This window comes from Pelodiscus sinensis, chromosome 2, assembly GCF_052426305.1.
Source record: "Pelodiscus sinensis isolate ZL-2025 chromosome 2, ASM5242630v1, whole genome shotgun sequence".
Classification (NCBI taxonomy): Eukaryota; Metazoa; Chordata; order Testudines; family Trionychidae; genus Pelodiscus; species Pelodiscus sinensis.
Window position 1 is genome coordinate 213687696 of NC_143053.1, and position 26675 is coordinate 213714370.

General features: G+C 42.1%; 1 protein-coding gene across 2 annotated transcripts in view; it reads right to left on the minus strand.

Annotated features, from left to right (window-relative positions):
* The window catches only part of DYNC1I1 (dynein cytoplasmic 1 intermediate chain 1), a 281312-nt gene that overhangs the window by 86146 nt on the left and 168491 nt on the right, over positions 1-26675 (minus strand). The gene's annotated exons all lie outside the window — the stretch shown is intronic.

The window sequence follows — 26675 nt, forward strand, 5'->3', positions numbered from 1 at the left end:
TTGCAGGAGCATTACTCCTTAATCTACAGAGGGCTGAGCTTACAACAGGGCTGTAACTGAGTGGGTGTGGAACCAACATGTGATGCTTCCCAAGATACCTGATACAAGACACTGTGAATTTGGGGCATGGCTATTTCACTACTTCTTGGCTCTTCTCTCTAGAATATTGTTCAGCCTCAAGTCTACCAAGAATCCTTGCACTCTTTTATGTAAAAAAAAGGTCCAGTGTCAAGGAAGATTGCCTCTGGCAAATGTCATCGTCCTCAGACAACCCATGCGGGCAAATTTTAGCCTAATTGATCTGTCAGGTATACTTAGAGTGTCTATAAGACAGATAATGGTCATTATTATTTTCTTTTACGTCGAGATTGTTTCATGCCAAAAGCTGGGAAATTACCAGCAACACATTTATCTGTTATAGTTTAATGACAAGATATTTTAAATTGGTGAGAAATGACAAATTAATTCCTTGTATTCAGTAATTGAATCCTTGTAAATTTTATCATGCTTCAGCAGCATGAACTGAGTTGCCAACCTTAAGGTAAACTTTGTTTAAATGAGTTGTTTTCATCATTAGAAACACAGAATTTGCCACGGTGGGTCCCATGCCCCCTTCAATCCTGTACTCTGTCTCTGACAGATGCTGCAGAGGACTGTGTGGGTGTGTCTACACAGCAAGTTATTTCAGAATAACGGTCATTATTCTGAAATAACTATGCAAGAGTCTACAAAGTAATTCCATTATTTTGACATAATTTCAAAATAACGGATGGCTTTTTCTGACTTCTGTAAACTTAATTCTATAAAAGAATAATGCCCATTCTGAAATAGCTATTTTGAAATAAGGCATTGTAGATGCTCCACTTCTACTATTTCAAAATAGTCCCTCACCAGGGCCATTCTAAGTTATTCCTCCCGGGGCTCTAAATTGAGATAGCACATCTACAATAGGGAAGCCTGCCTTGGACTAATTTTGAGGCTTCCCTGCAGTGTAGAAGTGCTATTTCAAAATAAGCTATTTTGGAATAACCATTCTGGACTAGCTTATTCCGAAATAACTGTGCAGGGTAGATGCAGCCTGTTGGCACTCTGTGCTAGCCAAATGTGGCATAACTTGTCCTTCAAATTAGGTCTCATCCTGGTCTCTAATAATTAAAAATTGGCTTAAGACTTGAAACATGAGGTGTACTATACCTTCCAACATTTTTATCATTAACTATAACAATCCTGGATAGCCATAATTGGGTCAAAATAGAATAAATTGAGATGTCCCAAGTAAACAATTGTTATTGAACTAACATGGATATATCCAATTTAGATTATATGAAGCTATGTAATGTGTGTCTAAAATAACTGAGTAGAAATACTCATAGTGAATGGCAATATAGTCTAGAGATGGCCCATACTATATGTTTGACCTAGCTGCCTCCAACAGAGTGAAATAGTCTAACACTATCTCCTTCTCCCTATCTCTCTCATGGGTGTTCTCTCTGACCCCTCTGACCCTTTTCCTTCTCCACTAAAGCTTTCATGTGGTTTTATGTTGTTATTCTTGCCCACTTTAGCTCACTGCCAGCTGTGCAGTGGAGCATAATTATTCTATGGTCAGTTACAGCACCAAGAATGAAGATTTCATCAATTTAAAAAAAGGGCTCATAGGCATATAACTTTATATAAAATATTCACAGTAGTACACCATTGTGCTGCACTAAAAAATCAAGTATAATTCAGCTGCCATGCAACTTCCCCCCCCCCCCCCCCCGACAGGATAATTAAAAAAAACCCTACATCATGCATTCCACATTTTACCTCTTCATTTAATGGCTTTGTGAGTTGTTTTAATCAAACCATCACATACTTTATAACTAAGATGACAGATACTCTGACATGCAGTGAAATAGCCAGATGATTTTAAAATAGTCTGTCTGCACCACTGAATGTACACCCACAATGGGTGTAAGGCTACACTTATATTTTAAGAAACCTAAATTCAAACCGTCATTCCACAACAAAGTTCTTCGTTTGTCTGAAACAAAGTGGGAGATTCTGAAGCGAGGCAGAAAAACCATGCCGACGGTGTATTTTCAAATGTTGTGTTTTCATGGTTAGAATGTTTTTGAATCCAGAATCCCAGAATACACTGGGATGGTAAAGATATAAATGGCCAAAGTGTGTTTTTCATAAAGTTTGAAAATAACCCTCTGCTATGACTTTGACTTAGGGGGAAAAATTGCTTCTAGTTTTACACATCCTTCCAAAGTAACTCTCATTTTTCAGCTGATGAAATGTTCCTGTCCTTTTAATTATGTCAGTAACATTTTTCCATTGAAAGGAAAATCCTTTCAAATATTAGAATTTAGCAATTTAAAGATCCCATTCTACTGTACTTAATAAGATGATTGTTTCCTTGAAGTCAATGGGAGTACCCATGTGAGTAAGGGCTGCCTTTATTTAGCTATTTCAAAAACAAAGAGTTCACTTGATAGCTTTAATAGAAGAGAGCATAAGCAGGTCCCCTGACAGTTTGAGTAACCCTGTGCATAGCAGAGCAGCAGAAATCTTTCCCAGTGATCCTCTGGCTCCAGGATGTATCTTGCTTCCAGACTCAAATACACGGGGCCTGATCTTGCTCCCACTGAAGTCAGTGGGAATTTTGCCAAAGGAGCAGGAGCCATCACCTCATGGTCAGTATTAAAATAATAAACAATAATAATTAATGATTCTTTGTGCTTATGCAACATCTTTCCACGCAGAATCTCAAAGCACCTTCCCAACACTAATCAATGGAGTATCCCAATATTTCAGTGAAGTAAGCTTCAACAACCATGGAGCCACCTCTTGTTGATCAATAGAGCAGCTAGTTTAATGGCCTACATCAGGAGTGGGGAAACTAAGGCCAGGGGGCCAGATGCAGCCCCTGGCTTGCCTGGATCCAGCCCCTGAGGCTCAGGGCTCTCCCCAGCACTGGGGAGCCCACGCTGGTGAGGGGTGGGTTTTTCTTGTTTCTCATTCATGTGCGGCCCCTGACTGATTTTTTGGTGGGTCATTGGCCTCTGACCCAAAAAAGGTTCCCCACCCCTGGCCTACAACATCCCCACACAGAAGTTTAGGGCAGGAAGGCAAGGAGAATGCCATACCCAGCTTACCCTGCTGGAAGAATTTAGGCAGCCTACAATACACATTTTAGGATAGTGGGATTAACAACTCTACACCCACTCAAAGTGCAGTGGAACATTTAGTGGCCACAAGGAGACAGGACCTCTAGCAACCGAATGAACGCTATCTCTAAGCTGGAACATGGTTGCTATGATGACAAATGAAATTGGCTCAGTGTCATGATCTGAATCATCACCCATTCCTGTGGCACCTACATGCTTCTAAAAAGGTCTGGTGTAGTGCAGGCCAGAGGATCTGATAGAACCACTTCAAAACCCAGTGAAACTAAACACAGTACCGTTGTGGCTACCCTCAGGTGGAAGACTAAAGGTCATACAGCATGTTGTTCAAGGTGCCTTATTCTGAAGGCCAAATTCAGAATGGCCAGCTGAGTTATTGTCTTTTTTGAATGAATGCAGAACATGGTTCCAAGGAGAGTTAATATTATCGGAAGAACTAGAAGACCAAAGACGCAACAGATTTTCCACATTGGATTATTCCAGACAATGTTTTCTAAAACCTACTTTGTAACAATCATATAAAGCTCAAACTTTGTGTAAATCTTGTGCTGGAACCTGTGCCATCAATTGGTTATCTACCCACAGACAGTACTACAGACTGCAGAATATTGTGGCAATGAACTGAAGGGCAAGTCATGTATTTAATGTCTTAAGCAGCCACTTATGCACTAAAATAATGCAGGATTCAGCTTAGACATGTATTTCAATTCCTGGGTGCTGGAAATAAAGTAGAACAGATTTCACATGATTTTATCCCAATAAATAGACCTGTGAGGCTTTATTTCAACTTTTTTGGGGGGGAGAGGGAAGGGTGTATACAAATGCCACTATTTCCTGATTTACTTGGGTTCCACAGGAATGCATGGCCATACTATGCATACCTATCATTTTACATATATTCATTCCTCTCACAAGCAAGAGAAAAAGGTAATTAAACTGATGTCTGAAAACAGTTAGAGAGAAGAAAACTGAACCCTTTTTGCTTAACGCAGAAGTTTAAAAGGATGGATGCTGAATTGTCATAGACTATTTCTGAATTTATTAAGGGGGTGGTTTTTCTTATTTTTTTAACCCAATTCTAGAGGGTAGATAATAGGACGGAAGAGTGAAAAGTTTTGTAGAGAATGTAGTGTGGACAATTTACCATAGGTGTATATAGTACATATTATGGTGATGGATCAGAGACAGAGATACCACTTACAAGCTATAACCATGTCTTCTTGACCAATACCTTTGGTCTCCATACCCCAGGATTCAAGCCAAAACATTCAGCTTTGAACTTAGATCTGACTGGGGGCAAGTGGGTGTTGAGTAATGGAGTGTTTAGGATGGAATCTGTGGGTTAGATAATTACTTTTTAAAAAGAATGAAATACTGTGGTGGGGTGAGGGTTATTTTTTCAAAACAATGAAATGCTGGCGTTCCTTTTCCCTTCACTCCATCCTCTATCCTGCATTCTCAAATTGTCATGTGCACATTTTCAAAAAGATACGCAAATGTACAATCTACTGGATTTTGCTTTCTGGATGTTGGTGGATCTTCAGTTGGTTCCCAACTACTGCTGTTGGGTTTTGTGATTTGTACTTTAGGCTCCCCCTCCATCTCTCTGGGCCTTGTTTATACTTACCCAAGGATCAACGCTCTAGAGAGCAATCTTCCAGGGTTCAATTTAGCAGGTCTAATAAGGACTCCTTAAATCAACTGCTGATGGTGCTTTTGTCGACCGGGATGCTCCATAGGGTTGTGTGGAGTAAAGGAAGTCAAAGGGAGAATTTGACCTATTGGCTTCCCGCAGTGGGGACACTACAATAAGTTGAGCTAAGGTACATAGACTCCAGCTATGCTGTTCATTCTTCCCAGGTGTGTGGCCTAAGATGATGCATCTTGCTGCTAGGCCCCAGGACACTGCTGTTATCTGGCTCACAGTTCCTCATGCCTGTTCTATCACATAAAAGAGACTGCTTTCATAACAGCTAGCTTTGAGGGTGCCGGTAGCCCAGGCTCTATTGCATAACTGAATGGGAAACTGCAGGCACTGTTTAGAATGTCTGGGTATTTTAACTGGCAAACTAGTATATTTGCTCAGAAAGTTTTGAAACTTCTGCTGGAGGGTATAAATATCAAGAGGCTTGTGGAAAACTTAATCTTCAAAATAAAACATAATATGGTTGTATTAAAGTCACAGCAAAGTGCAGACTCCATTCAGACAAAAAGTTATATGCATCTTTTGATAACTGCAGACTAAGAGAGCAAGGCACCACAACCTGGTATCTATTTTACCCCTACGCTGAGGGAATGCTACAGAGACAACCCGAGTAACAACTCTGTTGACACGTCTCTCTCTCCTGACTCCATGCCATTGCACTCAATTTAAACAGGCCCACAATTCTCTTTAAGTGGCTGGCAAAGCTGTTTTTTATTTCAGAAAATTAATCCAGCCCAGTTCTGGATTAGTGATGGCATATCCCCTTAACCACAGATGCTCAGGACAGGCAGTCATTTGGATTTCCCTGACTGGGAAGCCTGACCTCAGTATCCACATCAGATGTGCATAGGGCCACAGGGACTGGCTGCCTACGCTCATGTCCATATATTTAGATGGCGCTGTGCCCAGCCACCAGTTGAGCAATTTCACTCAGACATGGGTGCTAAATAATAAGGACTTTAAATGGACTCCAGCTACTGCAGTTTGTGAGGTCTCTTGTGTAGGAAATCATTCCCCTAAAGCAGCACCCAGACTGGTGCCAAGTGCCCACATTTGATGACATCTGATGGGCCACAAAAGATAATTTCATGAGTGGTCAGAAAGGATATGAAAAGTTCACAGGCACTTCCATCTGCCAAGAAGCCAGATTATATTGCAACTGGCACCTAGGAAACTTCTAAAGTCTAGCTAGTATGCACATGCCTATGTGATGGGCATTACTGCCTTTACATGGGGGGTGGGGATAGTAGGTTGGGGAGGCTCCCTCGGCACAGCTCCCACCATCGACACCTGGACGGCGGTGGCCCTGGCTCTGCCTGCATTCTGCCTCTTCCCCTCATTGCTCTGCCACTTCCCCAAGGCTCCTACCAGCTGGTGCTGCCTGGTGAATCCCTCCTTTCCTTCATTCCACACCCACCCCAGAGGTCCCCGCCACTCACCGTGTTCCCCTTTCCTATTCCCCTCTCCCAACAAGACTCCCCTGTGTGCCATGTCTGTCCTCACCCCCTCCACCTCTGTGAGATCCTCCTGCCCGCCAGTCACTGCTTCTCTCCTCACTCACTGTCTCCATGGGCTGAGTGGGGTCTGGGCGGAGCAGTGGCAGAGTGTGGGTGGGCCCACGGATGGAAGAAGTGGGAAATTGAGCTACCTGCCTCCAAGGGAAGCCTGGAGGTACCATCTTGAAGTTAGTTCCATACAACACAGTACCAGGAGATAAAATGAATAACAAAGTACTACAGAGCTAGGCCCACTGTCGGGGAGGGGGCAAAGGGGCAATTGGCCAGGGGCCTGGGAAATTTAAAAGGGAGCAGAGTCTCATCTCCTCTACTGGCAATGCAGTGGGGCTAAGGCAGGCCTCCTGTCCACTCCTACGCTGCATTGCTCATAGATGCTGCTGCCAGAAGGGTCTGCTGGTCACTTTTGGGAGCCCCTTGAGGTAACCACTACCCCCGACCCTCTCCTGCATCCCAACCCCCTACTCCAGCCCAGAACCTGAATTCATACTCAAAACTCATCCCAGACCTCACCCCCTGCACCCCTCCTGTATCCCAACTCCCTGTCCCTGCCCAGAGTCTGCAACCTGCACCCTAGCTCTCTCCCAGAGCCCACACTCTACGCCCCCTCCTCCACCCAACCCCCGCACCTCAGCTCAAAGCCCACATCCAAACTTCGTTCCAGAGCCTGCACCCCCAGAGCCCACACTCTACGCCCCCTCCTGCTCCCAACCCCTGCGCCTCTGCTCAGAGCCCACATCCAAACTTCATCCCAGAGCCTGCACCTCACACTTGCTCCCTGTACTCAACCTCCTGTGCCTGCCTGGTGAAAATGAGTGAGGGTAGAGGAGCTAGTGAAAGGAGAGATGGAATATGTGGGAGATGAAGCCTTAGAGAAAGGCTGGGACACGGGCATATCCTCGGGAAAGGGGGAGGGGCAGGAGACACCACAATGGTCTTTGGGTTTGCACAATTAAAGAGTTGGCAACCTTACCGGGTGGGCATATAGAAGCCCTGGTCATGATGGAAGCTCATTGGGAAGCAGACAATGCTGGTGCAGCACCAAATGTCAGGCAGACAGCATACACGTGGGTATGGCTTGTGCCTGAGTGGGGACCCATTGCCTGTTGTCCCCAGGGCCCAGAATTGCTGTCGGCAGGCCTCTATAGAGTCCAAGATGCAGGTCATGTATTGCATGTCACCAGTAAGTATAATCTACCCTTGGGGAAGTGAAACCTGTTTGTTGCTTGAGACCCAGTGAAATAAACCCTTTTCTGTGCCTAATGAAGGGATACTGTACAGATATTTGGATCCTCAAGGTAGGCTACAAATGCTGTCCCGAAACAAAATACCTACCAACCCAGACACCAAATAAAATCCTTCTCCCAACCTCTCCCCATCTTGAAGATTGAAAAGCAGCACAGCAACATTGCAAGATCATATCAGATCAGTGGTTCATCTGGTCTGGTATTCTATGCAGAGTAGATGTGGGATAGTCTTCCCCTAGGAAATGTTTCTACTAAACTTTAATAACTAGAAGCACGAGAAGCTGTTTCCCTTCCAAGACTCTGGCTTATTTTTAATATCTACTATTTTAATTCTGCATATTCATGTTATTCACATAAATGTTTAGATTCTGCAGAGATGGGGGTAGAAACCCAGTTCTGCAGGGTGTCAGGCAGGCCAGCACCCCCTCACTGCTACCCAGCAGCCATGCAATAGGGTTGCATTCACTACCATATAGACACTGTGGAGATAAATACCATCATCAGTGCTTCCCTAGAGGCTGAACTGACAGCTGCCCTCCTGGCCCCAGCACCCTTTTTGCACACAGAAGTTTCAGGAAGCATCTGTGCTACAATGTGACAGCTGTAGTGATGGATCTGCCAGTTGGCTTGCTCTTCAACTGCTGACAATGGGTTCCAACCCCTGTTCCTGTGTCTTGCTTTGACCTTTGGTGCTGTTCCTGGTCTCTGACTGACACTGCTCCTGACCAGAAGGCATGATTGCCCAAAGCTTGGTCATGACACTAAGCTCTTTTTGAATCCCACTATGCTTTTGGTTTCAATGCTGTCTTGTGGGAATAAGTTCCACAGAATAATTCTGCATTATGTCTTAGAAAATAGAAGTCATTTTCTTTTCTCTTCTTTTCTCCTGAGGTTTACAGGCATCTAGTTTTGAAAGAACAGCATCTAGACTGCGGTTTCACTTTCAAAACAGTACTTTTTCAAAAGAGCGCCATGACGTGAATCTGCAAATGAAGCACAGGAAATTCAAATCGCAGTTTCATTTGCTATTTCAAAGTGTCTAATTTATATCCCTTTGTTGAAAGTGAGATGTGATCTAGATGTACCCCTAATTAGACCTTCAGCTGTAGTGTAGTCCAGACCTGACTGTCCACATGAGGAGTTAGTATGAAGTAGCTATTGCACTGTAATTTCACACCCTAGCTTGCTGTACACTAACAGACAAGCCTTGGGTAGTTTATCCGTGGTCCTCCTCATGTTCCTTAAAATGTCTTTTTTTTTCAATATGAAACTGAACCACCCTCCTCTTGATGCCATGCCCACTGAATCCAGTAGAAAATCTGAATTGACCTTAAGGATGCAGAACAGAGAGTGGAGCGGAGCAAGGTGGTTTCATCCTCACAACATTCTTGGCTCTTAACAAATAATGCAAATGCTTGGATAGTATAAGTAGGAGATGTAGTAGAAAGTCTCTGGTCTCTAAATAAGATGTGATGGAACAATTCATGGGGGGAAAGAGGGCAGTTTCAGTTTGCTTCAAGATGACATAATTTATTGTATGGTGATGAGCAAAGGGCAGAGGAGGCAGCAATAGCTGTGCAATCCATTTTCTCAAATAGTTCTGAAAACATAGCCAGAGAAAAGCAAGAAACATTTCACCATATACAAAAGAGTCTCTGTGCTGTGATGCATTCTTGAAAGTGCTGATTCTTAGGTTGTGAAAGCCTTTAATGCAAAGACTGTCTACATCTCCCTTCCCCTCATAAGGAACTGTGAAATGGCATCTGAAAAGATTTTGCACAATAATTTGTGGTATCAGAGGAAATTCAGTTTTTACTAAAAGCTAAATAAAAGCAGCTGATAACCTTCACATACATTTTTTTAAAAATACAAACACTCCTTCAAACCAAATGTCAGAGTCCCACTTAATTAAAAAAAAGGAAGCTATACTCAGATCTGGCGTGTGTTGACATCTATCCCTTTGATTTACAAGAGTATGGACTGGAAGGAACAGATTACTTTATTCAAGAGGAAAAAAGGCAGGGGGGAGTCCAACTTGACTGAAAAAGTGTAGCTTGCACTAACTTCAGTGCTTGTTTAAACATGAAGAATTAATAGCAAAAAGGGAGGGAGAAATTGTGAATGTCTCCAGATTAGGATCTTCAAAAATGTTTGGGGTTTCTAAGAACGTCTCGCCCAACCACATAAAAGATACAGCAAGAGATTCAGCCACACGACTGCTCTAAATCCAAAGTTCGTACTGCTCCATTTCTACCACCATACCAACTGACTTGAAATGTAGCCACAAATTAAATTTATTTTTTTATTGAAAAAGTACTAAGTCCTTAAGAAGGAGGCAAACAGCATGTCAGGAAACTCAGCTGCTTCTCAGAGAGGTTTACAAGGCACGTATGCAACAGCTCTGACATCCCGTAGTATTGTATTGCAATTGTACTGGAACACAGTGGCCGCATTTTAAAAAGGGCAGCGAGTTGTATGCCTATACATTCAACTCAGGGCACAAATCTGAGGTTTTGCACCTTAAGTTGTGTGTCTGCAGGTGCAAACCATGTCTTTAAAGGAACACGTCAGATTGAACCCCACAAACTGCTCCTGTGAAAAGGGAACCAGAGGGTTAGACCTTTTAAAAATACATCCCTGAATGGTATTCAGCTTTATAAGCCAAAGCTACAAGATAACTGCACCCGTAGAAGCATGCAGTCTTTCCGAAAATCATTCTGAGTTTGTTAATTTGAGAAGCAGTGAGAAATAATAATGAGAATTTCTTATAAATATAGCACATCAAGACAGGTCTGTTTTGTACCTTACTTAATTGGAGACTGTGCTTAAAGACCATCAGGCTACTGAATTACTTAATGTTAAGCATTGGCTTACGGGCTTTACCTAATCAGGACATGTATGCTCGCAATCCAGCATTCTATCTCCCTGTGACACAGTTTCCTGTTTGTTAAGGAGGAAGACAACACTTCTTGGCTGTGTCTACACTGGCGCAATCTTGCGCAAAAGCAGCTGCTCTTGCACAAAAACTTGCTGCCTGTCTACACTGGCCGCGTGTGCTTGCGCAAGTAAACTGACGTTCTAATGTATGAAATCAGGGCTTCTTGCACAGGAACTCTCACACTCCCGCTTAGGAATAAGCCCTTTTGTGCAACTGTTCTTGCGCAAGAGGCCAGTGTAGACAGGCAACATGATTTTCTTGCACAAGAAAGCCCAATGGTTAAAATGGCCATCAGAGCTTTCTTGCGCAAGAGAGCATCTACACTGGCATGGATGCTCTTGCGCAAAAGCACATCTCTTGCTCAACAGCACATGCCAGTGTAGATGCTCTCTTCTGGAAGAGTTTTTGCACAAGAACTCTTTCACAAAAGAATTCTTGTTCAAGAAGCTGCCAGTGTAGACATAGCCCTTCTGTTTAATTTTTAAAGCAGGCTATAATTCCCAAATGGGACTCTTCCCATTGCCAAGTTAAGCACACATCTTGGTATTTGTAGGACTGGAATCTTAGAATGTAAATCTTTGGGACAGGGACTCTATCACTATCTGCCTATAAGCTATCTAGCTCAACAGGGTCTCACCTGTGATCTCTATGCACTACCATAATAATAAAATAAAATAATAACCTTCACTCAGCCCATCAATGAGGAAAGTCATATACTAAGAAGGAATCTGTACTCTGAATAAACGGAAATATTTTTTAAAAGAGTGGGCAACAATTTCGGCTAATTTACACACTGAAAACCCCTTTAAAATGAGTGTGTGTGGGGGGGTATTGCACATAGTATATGGAAAATCAGAATTTGGTCCATTGCATTTAGCTTTCCATTGACAATTCTGATTCTGTTACCAGCGTTGGTTATTTTGATAAAACATGATCTCACTTTTATATCATTGGCAGAATGGGAACCCAGTAAAAGAGTACGTCTACACTAGCTCAATAGTTTGAGCTAGGTAGGGTAATGAGGGCAAGCGGAGTTGCAAATGAAGCCCGGGATTTAAATATCCTGGGCTTCATTTGCATGTTCCCAGGCGCCGCCATTTTTAAATCCCCCTTTGTCCGAACTCCGCAGCTAAATGCGACACGGAGTAGATAGTTCGAATTAAAGATCCTAATTTGAATTACCATTACTCCTCATTCAGGAGTATGGGGAGTACTAGGATCTTTAATTCGAACTACCTACTCCGGGCCACGTGTAGCCACGGGCACGGAGTTCAGACAATGGGGGATTTAAAAATGGCAGCGCCCGGGAACATGCAAATGAAGCCCGGGATATTTAAATACCGGGCTTCATTTGCAACTCCGCTTGCCCTCATTACCCTACCTAGCTCGAACTAACGAGCTAGTGTAGACGTACCCAAAGAGAATATAAATCTACTTCGAACCTGCTTCAATACTGGCCCAATGTTTAAAAAGTATGTCAAATACTGAAACAAAATGTCCTGAAACATTCTTTTACTGATCACTTTATAACTATAGCTCTAAACCAAAGTATTTATAGTCTCTATAAAGTACTGGATGGTCACACATTTATTCATTGATGTATTTATTTACATTCTGATTTAAAACAAAGCAACTTCACACCAATAGGTGCCCATCCAAAGCTCTGAGCACCAGTGCTACAATGCAAAAACACAGTACTAAAGGAGCTGCAACATAAATCATCTGAAGCAGCAGCACGTCCTCTTCTCCCACCCCTATCATACACTGTCTAATTGACAGTGAGGAGAAGCTAGATTTACAATGATATTTTGGTGCCTAAAGATGCAGATAGGCATCTCCTGGGAGTTTTATAAGGCTAGATATCTTTGTAATTATTGTAAATATTGCTCTTTGTATCTCCAAGAGCAATACAAATTTAATAAATGCTTTTTTTAAAAGCAACAACAAAGTTCTCAGTAGATAGGGACTCAGCAATGTCAAAAAACATTGACACCAAATGTATTTCAGAGCTAATTCAGATTGAGATGTGCATTCTTCCCTTTGAATTTCTAAACTGTTTGCCAGAGAAGATGTGTACAGGTCTCCTTTCACATGCTGGTAAAACAATGTTCCAATCTTCCTTTTTGTCATTACATATTTTATTGAATTGGGCATCTAATGTTAAAGGGTTAAATACAACACAGGTAAGCTACAAAGGAAAGCACTCAGCCTGCCAATGAACCCCTTTCTACTCTGGGTGCACCCTCCTTTTAAATAAGTGGTAATTCAATCTGCATGTCATCTCACTTGTGTTTGGGCTTCTGCCAAGCTAAGAAAATCAGTATGATGAATTATAATGACTTGTCTGCACTAATTCACAAAGGGCTCATATCCAAACTGAAACAAAAGATCTTAAGTTTGACTTTACAGCTCCATCTGAAGTGCTTTACTCTTCATTCCCAACAGGTCATAAAGAAATACGAAAATGCTTTATTTTCTCCTACTCAACAGCTGAAAGACAAGGTCTAGTGCAGAATGTCAGGGCCAGTTTGATTAAAACAACTGATAAAAACTGTAGCAAAATATCCTTACATCAGTCCTGTATTCTGAAATGCTACTTCCACTAGGACTGGAACATTATATCTTTTTCATCCCTAAGCGCAATCCCTGATTTATGTAGTGAATATATTTTAATATAAGTAAAAGCTGATGATACAAGATTAGACTAGATAGCTTAGCTATTTTCTTTCTTGACCTCTACAGCTCACTTTTCATTCCCTACAGAATACACTGTATTAAGTACCTATGGCAGGGCTGGGCAATAACACGGTGGCAGTTCATCAGGGTTAGCCCCTGGTGGGCCACTACTGCTATATTTGCCTGCACGGCCACAGGTACTGGTAATTGCAGCTCCCATGAGCCATGAATCACTGTTCCCAGCCAATGGAAGTGGCAGGAAGCAGGGAGATCCTGGCCTCACAGGTAATTACAGTGGTGAGGCCCACCAGAAGCTAACCCTGATGGACTGGATCTGGCCCATGGGCCAGAATTTGTCCACTCCAGCCTGAAGTGTTTTAAAAGGTTAATTTTGGACAAATTTTCAAAAGGGGCCGTCATCTGTGCATGTTCAAAGCCATACTGGCATTTTTTGCGCCTTACCTGTGCATGCAGATCATAGGCACCAAGTCTGTAGGTGCTCTGATGCTGGAGCACTCACCCCAACAAAGTGGTGTGTGCTCAGCAATGCTACCTCTAAGTTTTTCCATCCATGTGCAGAATAAATGTTGTTATGTGCACCAACTGTGCACCACCAATAGAAGTGCATGCTACTGGCTGTGGATGGCTTTGCACCTGAATCTCTCCTGGGTGGCTGCCCAAGTGCTCAGCTTACAGAGAACACCGGTGCTCAGTACCCAACAGTTACAAGTGGTCAGTGGGGCTGCCAAATAGCTAATCGATGACTCAGAGACAGGCTTGTGGAGAGGACAGAGAATGGGGGAAGAGGTGGAGTAGGGGTCAAGGTCCTCCCAGGGAAAAATAAGTCAGTGCCTGTGATGAAAATGATAGAATTTACAGAGGGTGAGCAGCACCCATTTGTACAGAACTAGATGGAGTTCAAGTTAGTTGACTTTGGTCAACCTGTTCACTGTCAGATTTGTTTATTCACCAAGGACTTAGTGATGGGAACATTTTGCGCAGTTTCAAATAAAAAGGTAGTGACTCATAGATTCAAATGTTCATAGATTCCAAGGCCAAAAGGGACCATCAGTAGTTTGACCTCCTGTATAACCAGGCCACAGAACTTCCCCACAATAACTCCCAAGGCATCTCTTTCAGCAAAAAATCCAATCTTGATTTAAAAATTATTAGTAATGGAAAACCCACCACAATCCCTAGTAACTTGTTCCAGTGGTTAATTATCCTCACTGTCAAAAATGTATGTTTTATTTTTAGTCTGAATTTGTCTCTCTCCAACTTCTAGCCATTGGATCATGTTATACTTTTCTCTGCTAAACTGAAAAGCTCTTTATTAAATATTTGTCACCCACATAGTTACTTACAGACTATAATCAGGTCCATAACCTCTTTGTTAAGCTAAATACATTGAAGTCTTTTAGGGTACATCTAGACTACGTTCTTTTTTAGAAAGGGGATATGCAAATTTGGCATTAATTTGCATATCATCTTCCGATTACTTTTTTGACAGCGTTTTTTTCCGAAAGTGAAAGTAGTTTAGGCGCGGTTCTTTCAGGAAAAAAACCCTTTTTTGAAAGAACCCCGGACACCTCATTTTTTGAGAAAGAAGGGTTCGAATTTGCATATCTCCTTTTGAAAAAAGAATGTAGTCTAGAAGTACCCTAAGTCTATCACTGTAAAACAGAGTTTCTAATCCTTTCATTATTCTTGTGGTTCTTCTCTGAACCCTCTTATTAATTATCAATATTGTTCTTTAATTGAGGGCTCCAGAACTGGTCACAGTATTCCAGCTATCAGTCACATCAATGCTGTTCCAGAAGGAAGATAACCATTCTACTACAAACATTCCCCCAGGCTCACTGCTGGGTGGTGGGGCAAAAGAGGCAGTTGCCCTGGGGCCTGGCTATTCAAAAGGGGCCATGGTCCTGGCTGCTGCTGCTCCTATGGCAGGAACAGCAGCAGCCAGAGTCCCAGGCCATTTCAATTGCTGCTGGAGCACTGCGCTGAATGTTCCAGACAGCTATGAGGCCTGCCAGGGGCAGTGGGGCCACATAGTGTGTTCTAGGCAGCACTGAAGGCTGGATGCCGTTAGCCCTGCCCCTTTTACCTGTCCTCCCCCCCACTTCTGGGATAGCAGAGCTGGACTCCCCACCATTATCTTGCCCAGGAGTGATGCCAGGATGCCAGGCCTATAAATACCTGGTTCACTCTGTTTACCTTTTAAAAAATGGCACCACGTTAGTTTTCTACCAGTCATTTCAAACTTTCCAATATTTCAGTACTTATTAAAAATCAACATTAACGGTCCAATGAGCTCCTCAGTCAGTTCTTTTACAATGTTTCTATGTAAGTTATCCAGACCTGCTGATTTTAAAATGCTCGACTTTAATTATGTAACCCAGAGGCACTGAGACCACTGAAAGGGAGAGTGAAGTCTGCTCCACAGCCTTAGCTAAGAGCTAGCTGGCTTTAACTTATGCAATAGAGGCTTATGACTTTAGCCCCTACGGTCTCAGAATCAATCCTGCCTATCAACAGCCTGAGTCTGTTTGCATTATAAGTGGCAACTTGTCCGAAATGAACTCCGGGGAGGTCTCTGAAGTGGCCTCAGCTAGGGGAAATATATAAACTAGAAACAGTGAGCATGCATGTGAAGTCTGCTCTACAGCCTTAGCAAAAAGGTGGTTGGCTTTAGCCCTTTAGATGATAGGGTCAACCCACCTGTCACTGACCCAGGAAGTTGGTGTTACAATAGCTTGTGCTTAATGTCTTCCAGACAAACTGGTTGAGTAGATAATATCATTGCCATACAATGAGGCTGTGTCTACACTGGGCCACTTATTCCGGAAAATCAGCCGCTTTTCCGGAATAAGCTGCGAGCTGTCTACACTGGCCCTTGAATTTCCGGAAAAGCAACGACGCTCTACTGTACAAAATCAGCCGCTATTCCGGAAAAGCTACGCTGCTTCCGCTCGGGCATAAGTCCTTATTCCGGAAAACTGTTCCAGAAAAGGGCCAGCGTAGACAGCCCAGTAGTCTTTTCTGGAAAAAAGCCCCGATCGCGAAAATGACGATTGGGGCTCTTTTCCGGAAAAGCGCGTCTACATTGGCCACAGATGCTTTTCTGGAAAAAGGGCTTTTCCGGAAAAGCAGACTGCCAATGTAGATGCTCCTTTTCCGGAAAAACTGAAAACGGAATAGTATTCCGTTTTAAGCATTTCCGGAAATTCATGACAGTGTAGACACAGCCTGAGAGTATATAATCTGGGTTTTCTTGCCAAATATAGAACAGAAATATTTATCGTACACTTCTGCCTTTTCTGCATTTCCATTTAACAATGGAACAGTGCTTGAGAAGTGCATATCCAAAGTTGCATAGAAGGGCAGGTTGGAGCCACTTTGAAAATATAGCACTTCATATATTTTGCACAAACTTTTTTGCAGATAATTAAAAGTATACTATTTTAAAAATATGACCCATTGAAATCTTTATGAAAAGCCTGATCCAAAATAAACTGCAGACAATTGAAATGTTCCCTTTGGCTTCAATAGGAGTTGGGTTGGGCCCTAGGTCTCTGGGTGCATAAGTAAATGTAACAAAGAAAATAAAATGTTGGTCTTTGTCAACTGAATGAGGTCATTTGACACTTTCCTTATGTATTTCCCCATCATCTTTCCCCAACAAAATCCCAAGTAAACAGATGTCCATTTAACACTAGATCTCAGTGTTGGGATTTGTCAAACAGGAGTAGCAAATTCAATACTCAAAGTAACTGCTAAGCAGATACCCTAGCTGATCTCAGCTAACATAATATGATTATGGCAGCCATGACTTAAACCAAGTAGTTCATCATAAGTGAAAATCAAAGCCTTTAAGTGAAGCCAGAAATAAATTGGGAAACTACATAGACTTTAGAAAACAATTATGCTAAGTTCTATAGAGCTAAACCTGTTAAACAGTGCATATTATCCCATGCCAAATGGACTTCCAGAGTAGCCCTATGTAGAACACCTCGCAATAATTCTGCAGGACACAAAAGCATCCATAACTCTGGCAAGATTAGGTCAGAAGTAAGGTTGAAACCTTCTGACCAGATTCAAATACAAAACAGCACTTTGAATCACTGCTATTTCTTGCAAAACCAAGAGAAGTCAGGGGCTCAAAAGTACCCCTCGATTGTGAACTTCACTTACAATGGCTGAACTTCCCCCAAACAACAAAGATCCATGCCTCCTGCCATACCTTCTCCATGTCTACCACTATTGCTGCCATCTGGTTTAGATAGAGCTGTCATCAACGTGTTCTTACCTAAGCCACCACACATATTAATAGCACTGCAGCCCAAACCATCTCACCATCTCCTCTAGTGACCTCTGGCACACAGTAAGAGGCAGGAATGTAGGCAGGTGAAGGTTTATGGGGGCTCTCAGGTGCAAAGAAGATTTGGGCTCCCAATACCTGAAGGATCCAGGAGCACCTGAGCTGGGAGTGACAGAGGAACCATTCCCCTCCTTTTAAAAGTGGGCAGGCCATGCCCACCCACTATTTCACATGGACATAGAAGCCTCAGGCAGGTTGCAGAGGAGCAGTGGAAGGACCTGCACTTTGTGGTTGGGTAATCAGGAAAATACTTGATCACATGCTACAGTCCTTCCTTATTTAAGAGAATGCCTAACAATGTACATAACCTAAGAACTTAATTTAAGTGAAGTAGGAATTTCAGAGTTTTCCTCAACAGGGATGCTCCCTTGAATCCGGACCTCTGTAGAGGTCCACATGTGGATGGGCTGGCAGAAAGGGCTTGTTGAGAGAAAAAGCATATAGGCAGATGCTCCTCTGGCTGGCAGAAAAGTCTCTTGATGGCTACTAAAAGAATCTGAGGCTGCATTAATTTACATTTGGGGGCAAACTGGCTTCTAGATAACCTTAGAGTTAAGGGGGAAGAAAGAGATTTCCCCCACAGGTGGAATAAAGCCACCTTTGCCTCCCAAAGTCCTTTGAGTACAGTGTGGAGTGGAGCTTGGCTGAACCTGAGGATCTAGCCAGTTAATTTTTTTCCAGTCATAGCTATCAAGTGACTTTAACAGGCACCCTACAGGAAGTGAAGGGACAGACAACATATGTTTAATATTTGTGGTTCATTCTAATTGTTTGTATGCAGTTGACATTTTGTACTCCTTACTCTGTGTCAGTTGGGCAATCTTTTATCAGTCAAAATAATTGCAGTAATCTTTTGTTATCTTTTGATTTAATTATACATTCTAGTTAAGATTGACAGAGTATATTTGCCCAAAGCCACCACTTCTACTCATGTATCATTTATAAGTGGTGTCGCTGAGTAATTAAAATAATTGAAAATTAATTGAACATTGCAATTAGGAATGTCGATAGACAGATTGATAACTACAGATAAACAGATGTATTGTGGAAACTCAGATTAACCCACCACAAGGAAATCAGTGTTTGAGCAGCAGTGAAGAAACTTGTGGATTGCTATTGCTATATCAGTAGAGCCCAAGGGCCCTGGTGGCTGAGCATGACCCTGGACTGGCAGTGTAGCCCCCTGGACATGGACTGGCAGCAGAGCCCCCAGGATGGCAGTGGAGTCAGTGGCTGGGAGTTCTGCATGCAGGCCAGGCAGCCAGGACCTTGAGACTAGCAGCACAGTCCTTGGGGCCAGCACCAGAGCATCTAGGACACCAGGCACAAAACCTGAGGGTGCTGCAGCACCCCCCGCTCCCGTACTCCCCACGTTCTCACTGTAAACTCTTTTTTTTAAACACCCAGCTTTTCCAGAAGAAATCCCGTTGCCCTGAAATTTCACAGGCCTCACATCTCATCCCAAGTACATTCATTTTTTTTTTCCTGAGAAGGTTGGAAAAAAGGCCAAATCCTCAGTAGTGTAAAAAAGGATAGCTCTTCCAATTGACACCAGCTGAGAATCTGGTCCTGTCAAGGTTTTGTACTTTTTCCTGCTTTTTTGCTCATTGTAAAAGGTACAAGAAACCACAGGGCATGGTTCAGGGAATTGGGAAAGGCATGGAGGTGAAAGGGATGGACAGTTACAAGGAAGAAGACGGGCACACAACGGGACAAGAAGAGAGTCTGCTACCCATTCTTAACTCTGAACACTTAGAATTGTTTAGAAATAAAACTTTAGGCACTTACCATTTTAAATGTGTCTGAAAGCCTTACCTTCTATCCATTCAGTCCCCTCCACTGTCAGTCCTTTACATCACACAGGTGTGATTCCCTGCACACATCAGGCTTGCTAAACCATCAGGGCATGTCTACGCAGCAGGGCTAAAGCCAAAATAAGCTACTTAACTTGAGCTATGTCAATTGTGTATCTTAAGTCGAAATAGCTTATTTTGACTTTTGGCACTGTCTAAACAGCAGGAAGCCCAAGGAAGAACATTCTTACTTCGACTTCCCTTACTTCTCATAAAATGAGGGTTACAGGCGTCAGAGTAAGAACTCCTTCATCTTGACATAATTCCAAAATAACATTGCTATCTACATGTACTCTGTGTTGATGGACCTCATAAGGCCAGTTATTTTACACCAGTTCAGATTAAACTTTTGAACTTAAAGAACAGGAAAATTCAGTAAAAAAACTTTGTTACAAGAGCATTATGATTAAAAGTGTGTTTAAGTGGGGTCCAGTTATCTCCAAAACAACATTATGCTGATTCTTACTAAAATATTACTTGAAAAGCCAACCAACTGATCAATGAGAATTTACAAGATTCATTCAGTGCCTGACCACCATAGAGTTCTTCATATCAGACATGCCCTCATTATCCACTCTTGGCTATCCAACACTCATACACAAGAAGTTCACCTGGATCATAAAGAAAAAAAATCACACTTGTTCCATATACAGGTTGAACTTCTAAAATCCAGGATTCTAGTCCAGCAACATCCATGGTCCGGCAGGACCACTGATATTGCTGGACCACACAGCCTCAGTTGGCCAGGTTCTGGAGCACAGCCCAGATTGGGCTGGCAGTAGGGAGCACAGCCCCAGCTGGATAGGCAGCAGCAGGGCTGGTGTGGAGGGGATCACAGACCTATCCAGGGCTGGCAGTGGGGATCGCAACCCTGGCCAGGCCAGAGGCAGTGAGGCCAGTGTCTGGAAGTGCAGCCATGGCCAGGGCAGGAAACATAGACCTGGTAGAGCTGGAGACAGTGGGGCTGGTGGCAGGGATTGCAGCCCTGGCCAGGGCCGGGAGCAGGGCACAGTGGCTAGGGCTGGCACCTGGGAGCCAGGCAACAGCTGGAAGGGGAGCTTTGACCTCCCCTGGTCCAGAAAACTCTGTGGTTCAAGACTGCTCTGGTCCTGAGAATTCCGGACAGGGGAGGTCCCACCTTTAGTACTATCTGAGTGTGAGCACACACACACACACACACACACTCTTTCTCCTCTCATGAAATAGATAAAGGGATAAAGTAACAGTATGTATGGTGTGGAGAGAAGAAGGCCTCTCTCTGGGCACACTGCAAGGAGAAAAATTGGCACTGCAAGGAGAAAAATCTTTTGTGAGATATAAGAGATACAGGCAACTTCCTGCCAATGGCCAAAAAGGGATGCCCTGCAGGCTGCACACCAGAAACATTTTGAGATACGGATCACAGTCTGTGGAGATGTGATTCAAAGTTAGAGAAATGTGGTGAGACTATGGGCCACTGGCTCACATGCTATCATCGCCAACATGTGTTAGCTAATAACATCAGTACACAAATTGCTGGTGCTCAGATAAGCAACACCACATAGCTTGCCCTGTGACACCTAGCCCCTTCAATGACAGGATGTCTCTTGTGCCATGTGTATTTTTGACAGTACATCACCATTACAGTGCACAAGCCTAGGGATTCAGCCCAAATAACTGACAGCAAAGAGCAATACTGTACATTGCTTGTGTATTGTTATCCTAATCCAAAAATCCCTCAATTTACATATGATAAACACAGGATCATAAAGGCTACCTATGCTCTCCACATGAGTGAGTGATTTAGTGTGTCCATGCAGTGGAAACAATATATGACCTAGCCACAAAAACACTAAAAATATTTGTTATAAATGCAGTCAAAACAAATGAATGATAGATGTTAATCCACCCGTAATTAATTTTATTTCCTAGATAGTGAAAATATTTTCATTACCTCCAATAGGAGATTTTTTTAAAAAAGCATTCTGGCTCTTGCACACCTAACATTTGTTTGGCATTTCACACTAAAGTAAGTGGATTTTAACTTCTTTTCTGGGAGAGTCGTTCACTTTTTTTAACATACAATCCTGTTTTTAATATAATTTCACTGAGAATAAAAGTTTTTGTCTAGTTAGACCTATGGGTACAACATCATTTTTATAATATTGTTCACTTTGTGTTATGTTTATACAATGTCATATGACACTGTACAATACCATGAATGTCTTGTTGAGGGGTGCTTCATAAATGAAATGCTTAGTTATTATCATAATTGGAGTTATGGTAAATGAAGTAGCATCATATGGAACAGAATGTGAGGCTCCTATTTTTGACAGTTTTAAAGGCTATTTGTAAAGAATTCATACACTTCCTGTTACTCTTCAAAAGATTTTTTGCCACTCTGAAAAATCTTTCACTGACAATTTCAATATCTGAACTAGTGAGTGAATACTTTTATTTTCACTTTATGGAATGCAAGGAATATTGTCATCATTAAATTAATGTTGTCCTTATACAAAAGTTCTTTTCAGGGAACTGTTTGCTGGCTATCCAGCTGTGGGGGTGGGAAGCTATTTATTTTAGACCTAAGTGAGGAGATAGTTGGAGTCAGGTTTTGAGTAATAGATTCCTTGGTTTTTGGGGACTTTAGCGCACTTAAAAAGAGTATTTCTTCTGCATCATGTGCCAGGTAGTGCAGTAGGAGACTTCACTGTTCACATAGTGCTCCTACAGAAACACAGAACATAAGTTAAAATAGTTAATCAAATATGGACCAAATGCAATCTCCATTGGAAGTAGCTTACACAGAAAACATAATTAAAACCTAACAAAAAAAATGAGTAGCACCTTAGGGCATGTCTACACTATCCCGCTAGTTAGAACTAGCGGGGTAATGTAGGCATACCGCACTTGCAAATGAAGCCCGGGATTTGAATTTCCCGGGCTTCATTTGCATAAGCGGGGAGCCGCCATTTTTAAAACCCCGCTGGTTCGAACCCCGTGCAGCGCGGCTACACGGGGCACGAACTAGGTAGTTCGAACTAGGTTTCCTAGTTAGAACTACCGTTACTCCTCGTGAAATGAGGAGTAACAGTAGTTCGAACTAGGAAGCCTAGTTCGAACTACCTAGTTCGTGCCCCGTGTAGCCGCGCTGCACGGGGTTCGAACCAGCGAGGTTTTAAAAATGGCGGCTCCCGCTTGTGCAAATGAAGCCCGGGAAATTCAAATCCCGGGCTTCATTTGCAAGTGCGGTATGCCTACATTATCCTCCTAGTTCGAACTAGGAGGGTAGTGTAGACATACCCTTAGAGACTAAGAAAATATATATAGTGTGAGCTTTCATGGGCAAAACCCACTTCTTCAGATGAGCTGGAAGTGGGTTTTCCCCACGAAAGCTCATGATACCACATACATTTTGTTAGTCTCTAAGGGCTCATCTAGACTACGTTAGTGTCGAAAGAGGATATGCAAATTCCGCGGCTTTTTCGGCAGCCCCCCCTTGTCAAAAAGCCACATAAACCTCATTTTTTGAGGAAGAGTAGCTTTTCAACAACGGGGGGGGGGGGGGGGAGGGGCGGGGTCGCCGAAAAAGCCGCATCTAAACTACTTTCACTTTTGAAAGCTCTGCTCTTTCAACACTCTAGCGTAGTCTAGATGAGCCCTAAGATGTCACAAGACTACTGATTTTTAAATTTACAGACTAACACAGCTACCCCTCTAAGACTTCTGAACAAAAAAAGTCATGATTATGGTTGTTTATCATTTCCTGGACGGCACAGTGCTTTATATATTTTCTGGCAAAAAATTCTGCAGAGAGAGATCTTTATTACTTATGGATTTCAGGTCTGATATTGCATTTCTTACACCCTCCAAACTCCCATTGCATTGGGAGTTTGGGATGTTCAATAATAATTTTTCATAAAAAAGTGTTTTTTTATCCTCCTTAAAATATTTTAAATTAAATCATATTCAAATCTGTAATGTTTACCATATTGAATAGTCATGTGAGCAATGACAGGCTTTTATTATTTTTCTGATCTTACAGACAGTATGTCAAATCTTCACTTTTTATCAATAAAATTTGCTCAAAATTCTGTAGGAAACTAACACTATTGTATTTTTTAAAGCATCAATAATGTATGCCATCTGTGAAGAAATAGTTTTGCAAAGGCATCCCTTTCAGGACACACTGTGGATTCTGTCACTGCTTGAGGTTTTGGCAAACGATCAATATTGCTATAATTCTCTTTCATGAAATATAGGTTTTAAATGGGATCTCCCTCCTCCCTGAGGTAGCTAAAGCTTTAAAAATACTATATGTCTAACTTTAAAAATGAAAAGATTAGGTTTTCTACAAATTATGTACATTAAATTGCAGTAATTCAAAATAATATCAGTGCAAGTTATCAGACAAACAAGATTTGGAACATTTTTTAAAGTAATAGAATGTGTTTCATACTCAGCTACATCAGCCGAAGTAGTCTTTAAATTAGATCAAAAAGAAAGAATACTGCAACTTTAAGCAAAGGAAGCAAGTGCTATTGTTAAAGATTCATTACAAAACATGAATTTTAACACAAAAAGTGAAACCAAGCTGCTAAAAATGACAGTAACATTTTTAAATGCCACACTCAACCCCCTCAAAAAAACCTCTAACCTGTAACTTTTTGAAAATTTCTATCCAAGAAAAGCAATATCTTACTTAATTCTTAATTCTTTGATTAATCACCGAAATTTCCATTTCAAATGAATAAGGAGACATCCGCTAAATATTGCTAATAGCAAAGGAGCGTTAATTCAGACTTCTCTTTTTTGTTTTTATTCTTCTCAACAGTATTCATGACTCACAGTGTTCCTCATTAACACTGAAACAACACTCATTTTTGTATTAGCACACAGATCATGGACTGTTTATTATTATGTTGTTACAATTCATACAGTATCCTGTGGTATGCATGATGGTTTCTAAGAGAACATAAAAGTGAGGTTCAGTTTAAGATAATTGTATATCAAAGTTATAATGAAAAACAGCTTGGGAAAGTGTTAAGAGTATAAAGGTAAACAAAAGGGAAGGGTTATAGCTCTGTGAGACACAGTTCCTTTCAGAACAGAGCTAAATGTCAATGGCATCAGGGAGTTCTTGGGACTTTCTTCCCACACTTTGAGTTATGAAATTTACCATAATTTTATTATAAAGAAATAAAGTCAGTTTCAAAAGGAATTAGAGTTGCTAGGCTTGGTGGAAGAATATTAATTACTTTCAATTTAAGTCTAGCTGCTATTACAACCAGTGGACTACAGTAATAGCTGTGAAGGTTCAGTGTAAGCATAAATTGTAAGATATGGTTCTGGCCTACAGTATTGCCTCCAGGTAATATCCTTGGTCTCAGTGAAGAGAGCTAAACTGCTTCCTATGAGATTCATTCCACCTTAGAATGTTTCAGTGCGATTTCTGTTGACTTCCATAAAAGCCATTCACAAGCAACAAAAAGCCAAAAGTGGCTCCATTTATAGTTATTTTTACTACCCAGTGGCTAGAGGCAAGCTCCACAAATAAGAGAAATAGGGAAAGATGGCTGAGTTATCAATAGAAATGAGCAAGCATAGTGAGTGCATCAGAGCGTAAGACTCTGTTTTCTGAAATTTACCAACATACATGAGTTCAGCCTTCTGGATACCTGAGAAGATTACGTATATTAGCCCAAGAAATTCTTGAGGTGGACCGAAAGACACAGAATTAGACTCTTACATGCAAGACTATTTTTACAAGGTTGTTGGCATGAATCACTGCTAACCAAATTTAGGATCGGGGTATTAATCCACATAGCAGACATAAAATTATTCCTCATGCAGAACTCCTTTTGGAGTTCAGTTGAGAAGGGCCTTTATTTGGTAAAGGAACATCCCCAGTACTGGAGTGAGCAATTCTGAAGTAGACTGGAAAGATAAATCCCTCTGAGCTCAGGAGCAATTGACTCAGTTGCAGATAACATGGCCAATGCCTGCTCCACCTTGTTCAGAAGAACATAAATGATTCAACTGCAGACAGTGAGGACATTTCATGGAAGACTGTCAAAATTCTCCCAATCTGATTTAGTGCACTTGTGACAAGAGGAGACAGGGCAGAGCACTTAGTTAGAAGGGTCCAGAGGCCTCCATAATAACCAATGAGGTAGTTACTGAGCATGCTTAGTAGCTGTCTCTGAAGCTACACAGGGACTTACCATTAAGGATAAATAGTCCACTGGGCTCCAGCCAGTCACCATCTGAGAGCTGAGCCAGCTGGACTTCAGTTGGTTATAAAGGAGAGTTGGAGAAAGCTTTGTGGACTCAGAACCTAACAACACAATTTCTCCTGCACTGTCGTGTACTGCAACTAGCATTTTCAGTGCATAAAAGCTGCCCCTGTTTGATGAGATCTGCATCTCAGAGCCTGGGCCACTTTGGAGCCAAACTACAGACTTCCTGTCTCTCTGGAAGCTGTGGAGATTGTCAGTTATTGAGTCTGGATCTGGAATTGCTGTGCTGCAAGCCCTGAAGATCGTTGGACTGTTGATACCAAAGAAATTCTGAGGGGACTATGGAGGGGAACTATGGAGCTGCCAGTTTCTGGTTCTGAGGAAGGCAACATATGTGCACTTTTGATGTGACTCTCAAAGGCAATCTCTGAGAGATCGTTGTGTGTGTGAGCGTGTGTATATAGACGTGTGCACTCAGGTATACCTTTCACTGAAGTTTATGTACGAGCAAAATACTAACAGAGTTCATGTGTGAAAGTTGTTTAAGAAAACAATGCATAAATATTGCAAATGCTAGTTACAGATACTTATATTTTAAATGTTATTCTTTAAGAAATTGTATGGCACTCCCCCTTAGCACGGTAACATTTTAAAAAAGTCTTGAAAGGACCAAGTTCTGGTCTATGCTGCAATAGAGAAGTAGACTGAAGTGAGGGATAAAAGACGGAGTGTTGTTTCACATAATATTACCTCGCTATCCCATTTTACACACAGACGCATGCACACACACACACATGCACAAACACACACATGCCTTGTGGATTTGGCTGCTTGGCACCTTTGGAAAACAAGCCTCTGAAGCACAAAATACATCTGAGAGAATTTATGTTGACTTTGAAAGAGCAGACGACAACAACAAAGGAACCAAACGAGGAAAAAAAGGCAACTCTGGCCAACACCAGCCGCT